Source organism: Syngnathoides biaculeatus, chromosome 7 (genome assembly GCF_019802595.1).
Source record: "Syngnathoides biaculeatus isolate LvHL_M chromosome 7, ASM1980259v1, whole genome shotgun sequence".
In the NCBI taxonomy this organism is placed as follows: Eukaryota; Metazoa; Chordata; class Actinopteri; order Syngnathiformes; family Syngnathidae; genus Syngnathoides; species Syngnathoides biaculeatus.
Genome location: NC_084646.1, coordinates 27,231,812 through 27,244,715, shown reverse-complemented (window position 1 = coordinate 27,244,715; position 12,904 = coordinate 27,231,812). Strand labels below are relative to the sequence as shown.

The window sequence follows — 12,904 nt, the reverse complement described above, 5'->3', positions numbered from 1 at the left end:
AGAGACCGATTAGGTGGTCCGCCCCAAACTATTATTTTTTTAGTAGCTGTATACACACCTACCTGTTTTTTGGAACCCACGAAGCTCTCATCCTCTGCACCCGTGCAATCCATTTTTCATGACGAACCGCGTCTCTTGCAAATTTATGAAAGGTAAATCCATTCTCTTGAGTGTTCAAGCAATGTCCAGCAATGAAACGAGCTGGCATTTTGGCTAACACGAAGGAACAACGAGCTACCTTCCCGGAGGTAAAACTAATGAAACAAACGAGTCCACCTGGGAGCGGTTCTGTCCTTTTCGTCACTTCCTGCTTCTTCTCGAAAACAAATCCCTCAAGAGGATTTTCATGGCAGGAGTTATAAAAAGCTGTATACGTAAAAATCATGTTTTGTGGTGAAAAAAACCACATGTGCCCATATTGGCTGCCGTTTTTCATTCATAAAATACTAAAAATCAACCATTTCATGACAGTAGCACTTTAATCTCCTAATGTGGTTTTGGCAATGGAATCAGATATAGTAAATCCTTTTAGATTGGGTATTTAAACAGTATATGTAATGTTCTTATTTAACGGGTTATTGGATTATTATTCTCTGTTTTTGATATTCCCCATGCGATTGGCAGCTGTACCAGATTTAAGAGTCTTCTTCTTTTCCCGTCATCTTGTCCCGTTAGGGGTCGCCACAGCATGTCATCTTAGATGAACGCATATTTGTTTGGCACAGTTTTTTTTACGCCGGATGCTTACAGCACCTGGTATTCCCAGTCAATCTCCCATCCAAGTACTAACCAGGGCTAAACCTGCTTAGATTCCAAGATCTGACGAGATGGGCCGTTCTCAGGGTAGCGTGGCCGTAAGCCAGTACAGAGAGTCCTCGGGTTAAGACGGTCTCGACCTAAGACGTTTCGACTGCAACGCCCGTCCCCCGTCTGCCATTTTGTCTGGCTAATGTTTGTCCGTGTCTTTGTGCCGAGAGTATCTTCGCATTTTTTGTCCTCCTTTTTAGACATCGTCCCAAAGAAGAAAGCTGTGTCTTTTAGCAATCCTTGTGCAGCCAAGCATGGAAACGAAGCTCAAGATCATAAAAAGATTGGAGAAAGGAGAGACACCAACAACACCAAGGCTTCAGTCGACTGTGGTGACAATTATTAGATACAAAGCCCGTATTTTAGCACATTTGAAGGGTTCCGTTCCTATATCCGATACAATGATCACAAAACAAGGTTCTTTGATACTTGTCGAGATGGAGAGGGTATCATGCTCCTGGCTTCCTGCCCAGGTTGGGCGTGGCCAGCCAATTAGTCAGCGCACACCTGCACCTTGTCCCGGCTGATGCCTCCCAGTATATATAGGACCCGGGGGACAACTTGTCCTCCGCCAGATCGTCATCCTTGATGCCTCGTTCCCGCACTCCCGTTTGCCTGACTTCTGCTCTCTGTGTACCGACCCACGCCTGTCCACTGACCACCCTCGTAAGCCTGCCGCACTGTTACTTCTACTTGTTTGGACTGTCTGCCTGATCCCTGACCTTGGACCAAATAAAGGTTTCCTCTGTACTGTCTGCTTGTCTCTGGAGTCGTGCATTTGGCTCACCCTTGAGCCCTGTTCATGACAGAGGGTTGAGAACCAGGTTCCTTCGCAATAGCTAAGCACAGCCTCCTTCTTCTTCTCCATCCACCTGTCTCCAGTAATCCTAAATACATCATCTTGTTGATTGTATGTTGGTATTTTGATGTATATTCTGACTTTAATGGTGGAATCTGACTTCAGTCAAAATTCGAGTAAAGTTACTATTATGGGATAATCATAGATCGAGGACTCCCTGTATTTAAATGAGAAATTGAGCAAAAAAATTGATCCCTTCAAGTTAAACTCCCAAGGTATAAAGAAATTGATTATAATTATAAACGATTGCTCTATTTTTGAAATGATCTCTCAATTAGAGAAAATACTTAATGTAATTTGAGGAGTAGGATGACAGTAATATTTCCAATTATCTTAATGTGACCGCTTTCTTAAAAAAGAAACAAAATCTACATGTGTACCGTGTTAATGCTTTTTGACAGTACATTACAGATTGTTGTTAAGGAGGTAGACATGGGCTACGGTATAACGATTTTGAACAGGCTGATAAACATTCGAAATGTGTTCTTTTTCTTCTTGAAATGGCACAAAAAGATTGAAGTTTAAGTGCGGTTATAATCCACACAATAATTCTATCATTAATAAAATACCCACATTTCCAAATCTTGTATGACATCCAAAGTAATCGGGCTCTCACTGAGATTACACATTTGGCAGCAAATTTCAATTCGATATGTTTTGTTTGTATGCGCTTATCTCTTTGTTTTAAATCGTGTCTGGTATAAATAACTTCACTGTCTATCAAGTCACTATCTTAATTACTGCTGATTCCAAAACTGACATTTGATTCTGACAGCTCTGTGATTTGTGGGTGATCTTGCTTATGGCATTGTTTTGCTCTTATCACCACCAAGAGTGAAAGCAAAAAGGTGAGCCCAAATCCTGAAAAAATATCAGAGTAAGCCTAACCAATATATTTATTTACAGCATCTAGCACTTTAAAAAAAAAAGTAACCGGTCATATCCAAGGATAAGATTAAAGTCAAAGAAACTATGAAAATCAAAAATATAACGTCATTTTGACTTTACATTATATGAATTAGTCTTCCCCTCCCATGTACTCAGCATGAAGGTAACTTAACTCAACAGTGTCTGTCCCAGTCTCTCTTTACCTGCTGTGATCTATGTCACTCTGGCCCCAGGGATACACAATCATCAGTCAGTGGATCCACCCATCCGTCCCTCCATCATGCCCATGGGCCCTCTCAGCCACTCCTAATCCCAGAGCACCGCACCCTCCCAGGTACGAAACCCGCCCACGCACCCCCTCTCCTCTCCCTCGAGCCTCCAGAGAATCGGTGGCTTTTACTCGTCTTACAGGGCGTCAATTGAGGCTGTAATCAAACCCTGGTGAGAGAACACAGTCTTAGACAGACAGAAGGGCAAAGAGACAGACAGATGGATTAACAAGCAGTGAGGTGTATACAGTGGGAGCAGATTTAGACCAGGATGAAGTAGCAAGAACACCATAGGGACAAGTTGAGATGAATAGAAACTGTAAGTGTGTCAGTTACCTGAGCAGGGTTACGGTTCTTTTTTGGGCCCTTGCTTACGTGACCAAATCTGATGCCCTTCTCTGCTGTACCACTAGAGAAGATTAAATCCATTAGAAAAAAAATAGGATGAGGAGAAATTTCCTCCATTAATCAGCTGTTGCTTCAGTGCATGAACATACACACAAACACAGTTATGTATGCATCTACAGGCACACACCTTGTGGGTTACGTAATGTTAGGGGGACCACAGGGGCACTTTCGCAAAACTTGTAAACTACTGCGGTAACAGTAACTGTGGTACAGTGTGGTAATTGTGTTAACTCTCTGGCAAGAAACAAGCCCGAGTTGGTACGTGAGGTCGATAAGTTCCGACTACACACAATAGGTCTCACCTTCACACACAGCTTGGGCTCTGGTACCAGTTCTCTTGGACTCTCTTCCACTCTCGAGTTGCCTATAGTGAGAGGTGTGGGTATAATTATTGCCCACCAGCATGGTGCCTGTACATTGAGGTTCAGAGAGAGGGTAACCTCCCTCCTCCTCTGGTTGGTGGGACTGGCTGTGACTGTTGTTTGTGTCCACACCAAACAGCAGTTTATAGTACCCCCCCTTTTTGGAGTGTTTGGAGGGGTTGCTAGAGAGCAGTCCCACTGGGGACACCATCGTTTGGCTGGTGGACTTCATTGCTCACGCAAGCAATGAAAGTGAGACCCAGAAGGGCATGATTGGGAGGAACACCCCCACACCAAATCAGAACCCGACAAGCGTTCTGTTATTGGACTTCTGTGTTCACCATGGATTGTCCATTAAAAAAAAAAACCACCATGTTAAAGCATAAGGGTGTCCAGCCATGCACTTTGCACCAGGATACCCTCGGCCAGAGTTCAAGGATCATTTTTGTGGTCGTATCATCAGACCTGAGACCGCAAGCCTTGGGCTCTCGGGGGAAGAGAAGAGCGGAGCTGTCAACTGATCACCACCTGTGGTGTGTTGGCTCGGATGGTGAGGAAAGATGCTGTTATGACTTGGCAGGTCCAAATGTATTGTGAGAGTCTGCTGGGAACAACTGGCAGAGTCCACTGTTGGAAGGAGTTTCAACTTCCACCTCTGGCAGAACTTCACCTACATCCTGGCGGAGGCGAAGGACATTGAGCCCAAGTGGACCGTGTTCCGCGCCTCCATTGTTGAAGTGGCCGTTCAGCGCTGTGGCCATTAGGTGGTGGCAAGGTAGAATATGTTGGTGGACACCAGTGGTGAAGGATGGTCAAGCTGGCTGGATGCCTGAAGTAGTCCGATCAAACATTTTTCAGGTTCCAACTGGCCAAGTGGAATGCAGTTTTGGTGGTCACTGAAGCAAAAACTCAAGCATGGGGGGAGGTCAATGAGGCCATGGAGAACAACTTCCAGATGACTTTGAAGAAATTATGCTCCAATTTCCAGCATCCTGGGACTGGGAAACCATCAACACTGTGAATAATATCTTTCTCATGCGGTCTCGCTCTCTCTCAAACACACATACACACACAAAATTGCCAAAAGTATTCGCTCACTTGCATTGACTCACTTGATCTGAAGTGACATCCCCTTCTTAATCAATAAGCTTAATATGAATGTGAGCCAATTCTTCACATCTAAAGAGCATGTAGGTCTAGCCATCCATCCATTTCCTTAAGTGCTTATACTCACAAGGGTCACGGGAGTGTTGGAGCCAATCCCAGCTGTCAACAGGGAGGAGGCAGAGTACACCCTGAACTGGATGACAGCCAATTGCAGGGCACATCGAGACAAACAGCTGCACACACAATCACACCTAGGGGCAATTTAGAGTCTCCAATTAATGCATGTTTTTTGGGATGTGGGAGGAAACTGGAGTGCCCAAGGAAAACCCATGCAGCCATAGGGAGAACAGACAAACTCCACACAATCAGGGCCGGGATTTGAACCCCAGTCCTCAGAACAGTGAGGCCAACGCTGAACAGCTGCTCCACGGTGTCGCCTCTGTTTTATATGTAGAGTTGTAAAATATACAATATATTTTAGCCCACCTTTGTTTCTTCAATTTCTTGTTCATTATAACACAGGGGTCTCCCCACGAGGATCATTTAAGGCTCCCCCAAGACATGTTCTAAAAATAGCACAGGTCACAAATTATTATTATTAGTACTAGTAATGGTAGCAGCAGTAGTGCCAAACTCCACACAAGCGGGTCCGGGATTGAACCCGAGATTAATCTCAGATCTGTGAGGCCAACGCTTTCCAGCTGCACCACCCTGGCACCCATGTTAAATATAATTTGGGTTATTCTTCAAAACAAAATAAAGGTTCATTTAGTTGCACAGGCATTAAACATGAACACAAACGAAAAATGTGTCGTATTTTTTTCCGTGACTTATTTTATTTCTACATTTATGTACATTACTCATACTTAATACAGTGTATTTGAAGCTTTCAATGTTTTTATTGAAGGTTTTAAAGGTCTAATCTAGAGGAAATGTATTTGATTTGTCTATCATACAAATGTCATTTCATTAAAAAATATTTTAAAAATGATCAACACAACAGAAATGAAATAAATTGGTATCAAAGTCAGTCTAAAGATTTCGTTCAAAATGTCCCTTAGATTCGGCAATTTCCAGTTCTCTCCGGAATGTGATGTCACAGCTAGATACCATTTAGCCAAAGAGTGAAAAAGCTAGCAAAGATATTGAGGAGGTGTGTTGTATACAGCTGTTCTGCGTCAAACGCCGACGGAGTCAGCTTTCATCAATGGCTGAAAGATGAACAGATAGGAAGGTTATGGACCAGGTTTGTGAAGACAAAGAGGGCGCATTGGACTTACAAATCAAAGTCAACGGTAATATGTTCCAAGCATTTCACAGAGGACTGCTTTGAAAACCTGGTCACTTGGCTTATGTTATGAACTTCTAACGCATGCTGATTAACCAGTCACGTTGCAAGTTTTTAGCTTCAGCAGCTGAAATAAACCTGGTTGTCTGGTCTGCTGAGTTTAACCCCGTTGGCACATAACACCATCGGTCTGGTTGTGTGGATAACCTAATGCGTGTGACATGGTTGGCTACATACATGTAGAACTTTTTGAAGAGTTCTGTATGTACCTTAACAGAATACAACTGTAAGTGAAAAACGCAACATTGTCAATTCTGATGTCCAACTCGTCTCTGACCAACTCATACATCTCCACTGCAAGTACGGCAGCACAAAGTTCTAGCCGTAGGACAGTGTGCGGCGGACGGGGTGCAAGTTTGGACTTCTCCATCACAAAACCTACATGGTACTGATCTTGACTGTCTAAAGAATGCAGGTACACTACTGCCCCTATAGCTACAGTAGATGTGTCAAAGAAAATACACAGCTCATTTCTTTCCATGGGACTTGGTGATCCTAGACTGTAGCAGCTTTTGATTTGTTTGATTTAATTTTCAAGTGCTTTTAACGAGTCTTTCCATGAGACCCACATCTCTTCATTTTCTGGAGGAAGAAGTGCATCCCAGTCTCTCTCTTCAGATGACAAGATGGTGCCTTGCCTCACATGACAATGGGAGCAGCAAAAGGCCAAGGGGTCATACAGACCGTTGACAGTTGACAGTACTCCCGGCGCGTGAATGGTCTTTGGGCATAAGGAGCATTGTTGGAGCCGTTTATCTGTTCACGCACCTTATGAACCCGGAAGATGTCCCTTCCTGGGAGTAGGAGGATTGGAGCATGATGATCAACAGGTTGGATTTTGCACTTGGAGAGAACTCCTGTTTTCTCCTCAGTAACTGCTCTCTCTGAGGTGTCGCATTTTGGGACAGGAACAGGACCTGGATAAAGCGCTGATCTGTGCCTGTGACTGTCACCCACAGCATACTTGACTGCCACCTTACATTTTTTTGCAATATGCTGCACTGAACCACAACACATGTAACAGATGCTCTTTGAGAAAGGCACAATGCTCCTCAATTGGTGTGTCTCTAAATGACTTACATTTTTGAAGAGGGTGTGGCTTTTTATGAATCAAGCACTGTCGATCTGTTTCTTTTATTTTATTTTATTTTCCTCTGAACCATCTTGTTTTTTTCTCTGGAATCTCTGTTCTGTGTACTGACACAGAAGCTTTGCGATTGTGTGATGTGGAATTTTCTGTGCGAGTGGACGCTTGACTATTACAGCTGGATAAATTAAAGCTTGGATCATTCCTCATTTTCGCCTGTTGTTGAAGTAACTGCACAAAAACAGGAAAGGGGGAAACGACTTACTATAGGTCTCTTTGTATTGCGATCCTACGGTAGTCCATCTTTCCTGCAGGTTGAAGGGAAGTTTTTCAACTATTGGTCCCACCCCTCGAGCTGTGTCCAGGTACGCAAGCCCTGGAAGTGCGCCATCTGACTTAGCACACTGTGACTCTAACAGGATGTCAACAAGTTCTCTTAACTTGTCACTATGTTTGTTTGTTAGTCTTGGAAACTCTTCTATGTTTTTTAAGAGTGCATCTTCAATGGCCTCTGAGGAGCTGTAACATTCCTCGAGACGTTTCCAAACCATTTTTGCTCCTGCAGCGGGATTAAGGCTCTGCACAGCACGAATCCTTTTAGCCTGTTCTCAAGACTTTGGGCCTAACCACTTTTTTAGTAAATCTAGCTCCTCTATAGCTGATAGATTGAAGTCTTTAGTTGCACTAGTGAATGAGTCTTTCCATAGACAAAGGTTTTCTGGTTTGTCATCAAAATGTAGTAAACCAGTGCTAACTAGTTGTTTGCGAATGAAATATTTTACAAAATCATTTGGTCCAATTGCTTCAGGTTGGTTGTTGTGTGTGGGTTGGAAAGTGCGAGCTAAAGGATTAAATGAACAGGTGTTAGTTGGACCTAGATTTACTTCCTGTTCATGTTTGATGTTGGTGTTCAGAGGTGGCGGAGGTTGTGGAGTTGCAGTTCTAACTTGGTCAACAGGTTGGTTGATGACTTGCCTGTCTAATACATTGTCATTTATTTTCAAGGGTCCGAGTAGCTCACTTTGTTGTTCGACATATTCTCTGGTGCACTGTACAGCGTTAAAGATGGTTCTTTCCTGAGCGTATACTCATGTTGACTTAATGTAGCTCTGTGTTGCTTGAAACCGCTGAGTGGTCGTCTTTTTACTGTGCTGTCCTCACAATACGTTACTATGTGAAGCTAGACAGCCTGCAAACTTAGAAAGAAAACTCCGTACACAAGTTCTTTTCTTGCTTTTATGGAGGTCTCTTATGGTAAATGAATTAATACATGTAAAAAGACAAAAGATTCCCAAGGTTCACACATTTAGAACACATTCAGCATGGTTATGAGTTGTTCTCAGACTTAATGTTCATCGGAGATATGTCAAAGATCCTCTATAAAGTACAGAGGACTCACTCCAAATAGAAATTGAATGACCCTCACAGGTCAAGAGGTGTCATTCTGACGCTTTTTTAAAACATTTAACACATCGCATCACGAAATGAACACATTTTTAACTTTTTAACAAACTTTTTAACGAACATTTATCTTGTGAAATATACAAATCTTTTAACTAAAGACATTACAAGGACCACCTGCATCATGCGGCTCCCACTACACTGACCGTAATGTACCTGTGGAAATGTCCGAATGAAGTGGCTGCATTCTTGGAACTAGAAGTCGACTGATCAATGCCTGGTTACAACAAAAACAACCCTGTCCCAGCTTTTTTTGGAACATGTTGCAACCATAAAATTCTAGGTTAATGACTTGCTAAAAACAATCAAGTTTATCCATTAGAACATTAAGTATCTTGTCTTTGTGGTGTATTCAACTCAATATAGGTTGAACATGATTTGCAAATCATTGTGTTATGTTTTTTTTGCCCTGCGATTAGCTGGCAACCAGTTCAGGGTGTACCCTGCCTCCTGCGCATTAACAGATAGGATAGGCTCGGGAACTCCCGTGACCCTTGTGAGGATAAGCGGCTAAGAAAATGGATGGATGGATGGATGGATGGATGTATTCTGTTTTTATTCCTGTTTAATACAACATCCCAACTTCGGGGTTGTTTTTGCTAAATGGAACAGTTTTGACCTATTTGGAAGTTTGTAATACATTTGAACAGAGCAGGAGTCATGGAAATGTTGACAGCAGATCTGTGCTTCCTCCTGCTTCGTGGTACAATTTGACATGGCAGATTTAGTCTCTTCCTCGTGCAGCATGTATATTTTGTTGGCATGTAATAAACCTCTCTACACCTCCATCCCACTCGTGCGATTCCTGTCAGTGTGTTTGTTGCCATGAATGGGATTTAGTGTCACACATTTGGAGTTGATGCGTCTTAACGCATGTTCTCGTACAACCCTGCCCCTCCCATAACAAGCTGTGGATATGTGTGAATGTGCGTGGACGTATGTTCTGTTTGTTAGTTAAGCCCGGTCACCAAAACTCTTATTGTTGGACAGGATTCAACATTCACCTGTCAAATTCAACTACTATATTTATCTTCGCAGTACTTTTAGTAATATTAGCTAATTATTTTTTGGCAGATTATTAATACTTGCAGAACATATTTCTTGTCAAGGGTTTCTTTTTATGTTTGCAGAAAACTTTGGAAAACGTTCAAAATGCCCTTGACCACAGCTCTGTGATTCACCTAAAGAACTGTCATTAGTTTTTGATTGTCTGGGATTTTATTTTTTTTATTGCGATGAGACATGGCATGAACCCGGGCCCCCAAGGGTTGGAAAAGATCCTCAGCTGCACAGTTATTCCAATACTGTAGGAGCAACACATTACATTATTATTCATTTATTTATCTTTTTACTTTAAAAAAAAAAATAATGAAGAAATTGAGAATGGCTGATTCTCAACCAGTGCAGTCTTAATTATAATTATTAGTAGTAGTATATGGCGATCTTGAAAATGTCCATAACTTCCCTCTTGGAGTATTTTCAAACTGTACCAGCCTATGAACGGTTATCTGGAACACATGGATTATTGTTCCCATTTCTTTCACAAACAGAGGCCTCCTTCTGTTTGACTCCTCACCTATTGAAGGGCTCACTCAACAATGCCTCACCGGAATGATAATATTAATATGTACCTAGCCGGTGTCAAGAAGAACAATTACGAGTCAAACATCCAAAGGTTTCTTGACTGCTTATCTTAATGGTGCTGCAGCCAAAGACAATTGGTATTATCTCTTAAACATGTTATTACAAAGACGATCAAGTTCAAGTAAAGAGGAGGTAGCAAGCAAAGATCCATACAAACACAACTACACTTAGATGAAGGCACAACTTCACACACACTTTATCTGCGAGGTCAAACTTATTATTAACCCCAGGGGTCGGTATATTAAACTTTTTCTCCCGGAGGGCAAAAGATCTCCCTGAAGTGAATAACAATCACATACTTGAGTCTAATAGCCTGGGATCCAACCAGAGGAAACAAGTTAGAAAGAGAATAGGAGAGAGGGGGAGGAAAATAGTTGGAGGAAAAAAAGTACTTTTATAAATGCATTTTCTTTTTCAATATGAAAGCCAGTGGGAGAGGAAATCATTCAACATATTGAGAAGGTCTAAGAGCAAACACAATTCTCACATAAACACGGAAATAAAATGGGAAACAAATTGTTGGGGGATCATCTGTTCGGTTCTAATTATTTTTAAAGATGTTTTTAAAGTGTGTAATTTAATTGCAATTTATTATCCATCCAACCATCCATTTTCTTTGACGCTTATCCTCACGAGGATCACAGGGAGTGCTGGAGCCTATTACAGCTGTCAACGGGCAGTAGGCGGGGTACCTCCTGGAATTGTTGCCAGCCAATCGCAGGACACATGAAGACAGACAACAGTCACATTCACTATCCCACCTAGGGGCAATTTGGAGTGTCCAATTAATGCCGCATGTTTTTGGGATGTGGAAGGAAACCAGTATGGCCAGAGAAAACCCACGCAGGCATGGGAAGAACATGCAAACTCCATATAGGTGTGGTTGGGATTTGAACCCCAGTCCTCAGAACTATGAAGCCAATGCTATCAGCAGATGCTCCACTGTGCCGCCAGAATTTATAATAAAATTCATAAATTATCATGTCACGTTGCAGAAAGAATTTGTGTCTGACTAAAAGTTTGCATGTACAGAAGCAGGCACAAAGTTGATTGCTCACACAAACAGATATGGAAAATGAACGACTACCCATTGCATCTGGCAAATGTGTAGAATTGATCCTTCTCACTGGTGTAAACAGTTGCGCAACTCCAGAAACTACAATTATTGGAATTTTATAGCTTCTCAATGATCTATGGCCTGACTTAGGGCCAGTCTCCAGAAGGAATGATGGCATCATCACTGGACAAAACTCTGTTCACCTCTGCATGAGCTTGCATCTGGGTCATTTCAGCCCCATGTGACAATTGGTACTGGCCTCTCAGAGCAGTTTTTGTGGTATGGTTTTCTAATGTCAAACAAAATGTGATGCAGGACGGGCAGATCCTGTTAAAAATTATATAATAATAAAACAGTCCTCTATAATATTGCTTGATTTCCAAAAATTATAGAAGCGATAGATTTCTTTTCTGTACCTCGGTCATGGTTCTTCCATTAACGCAGTTCCATTACATTTGTCTTCACTTTGCACTTTTAGTGGTATCCCAAATCCTCCCAACACACCCATCAACAACACACACAATCTGTGAAGACAATAATGCACCTTCTATTCAGGATCTTGGAAAATAAGGCTTTAACGTTCTTGGTGATCAGCAGAAACACAGAAGGACAGTTTTGACAACTGTAACCATTAACCTTGCAGAAGGATTATTTACAAGAAGCCGATCCTGTATCTCTCGCCTCACTTTTTCAAGGTGACAGTTCCATTCAGTGCCATCCAGCAGCTTTTATAAAAATGTAATAAATAAAATAAAAATAAATAATAATGATAATAATAAATGGAAAGAGGTGGCCCTGGTTCTCTGGCATGTGGTAGTTTCTGTGCAAATTAAGCTATATCACGGGATGTGACTGCCGGTTAGCGAAGTGTTTGACGTGATAAGAGAAAAAGAAACATGACCTTTCTGAATAGCTGGAATGTGCGTTGAGTCCACACTCATCTATCTTTATCAGTAAATGTTTACTTAGATTGACCAATTTTAAGATTAAAATGTGTGCAAAACACAGCGTAAAATATTCTTTCATTTGTTTAACAGGTAGTAGCAACTGGAATGGAGCAGAGATACAGTACTCAACAAATCCAGGAGAGGAAGAAAGCAGGGAACTACTGTCACTATAAACAAATTCAAGAGTCAAGGAACACCTGGCCAAGACACGAGAGGCCGCAGGGAGCTGATTGGTTGACAAAAGGTCAAGGGTTGACAAGAACAAGTGGACACAATACTCAAACGAGCACACAAGACATGAGCGCAAAAGAAAACATCAAACAAATCTAAATCTAATCTAAACTAAAACACAATCCATGACACTTAAAGTACAATACATTCACGTTTTATCTTTCAGAACTGTTTCTTTTCAAACATTTGTGTACGTTTTTTATCACATTTTAATGTATACTATTATTTCATTGACTCTTTATTCTAAACACAATTTTTCATTTTTCTATATTTAAGCGTAGTGTCAATCTTCAAACTGTTACGGTAATAATACTAAATAAAACCTCTACCTCATTTTTTAATAACATTTTTGGCCTAAAATGCTGTTGTCTTGACGGCGCTACTTAGTAATTTTGAGCTGCTGCTTGGTGTTAAAAGTTTTCCAATCAC

The 12,904-nt window shown here is 41.6% G+C and overlaps 1 long non-coding RNA gene and 1 pseudogene across 1 annotated transcript; one reads left to right on the top strand and one right to left on the bottom strand.

Moving 5' to 3' along the window:
- Positions 1-741: 741 nt before the first annotated feature.
- LOC133504195 (5S ribosomal RNA) lies at positions 742-860 on the bottom strand (annotated as a pseudogene).
- A 525-nt stretch (positions 861-1,385) lies between these two features.
- Positions 1,386-12,679, top strand: LOC133503008 (uncharacterized). The gene is made up of 3 exons (XR_009795601.1): positions 1,386-1,473; positions 2,788-2,888; positions 12,335-12,679. It is a non-coding gene; the product is annotated as an uncharacterized LOC133503008 (long non-coding RNA).
- The last annotated feature ends 225 nt before the right edge of the window (positions 12,680-12,904 follow it).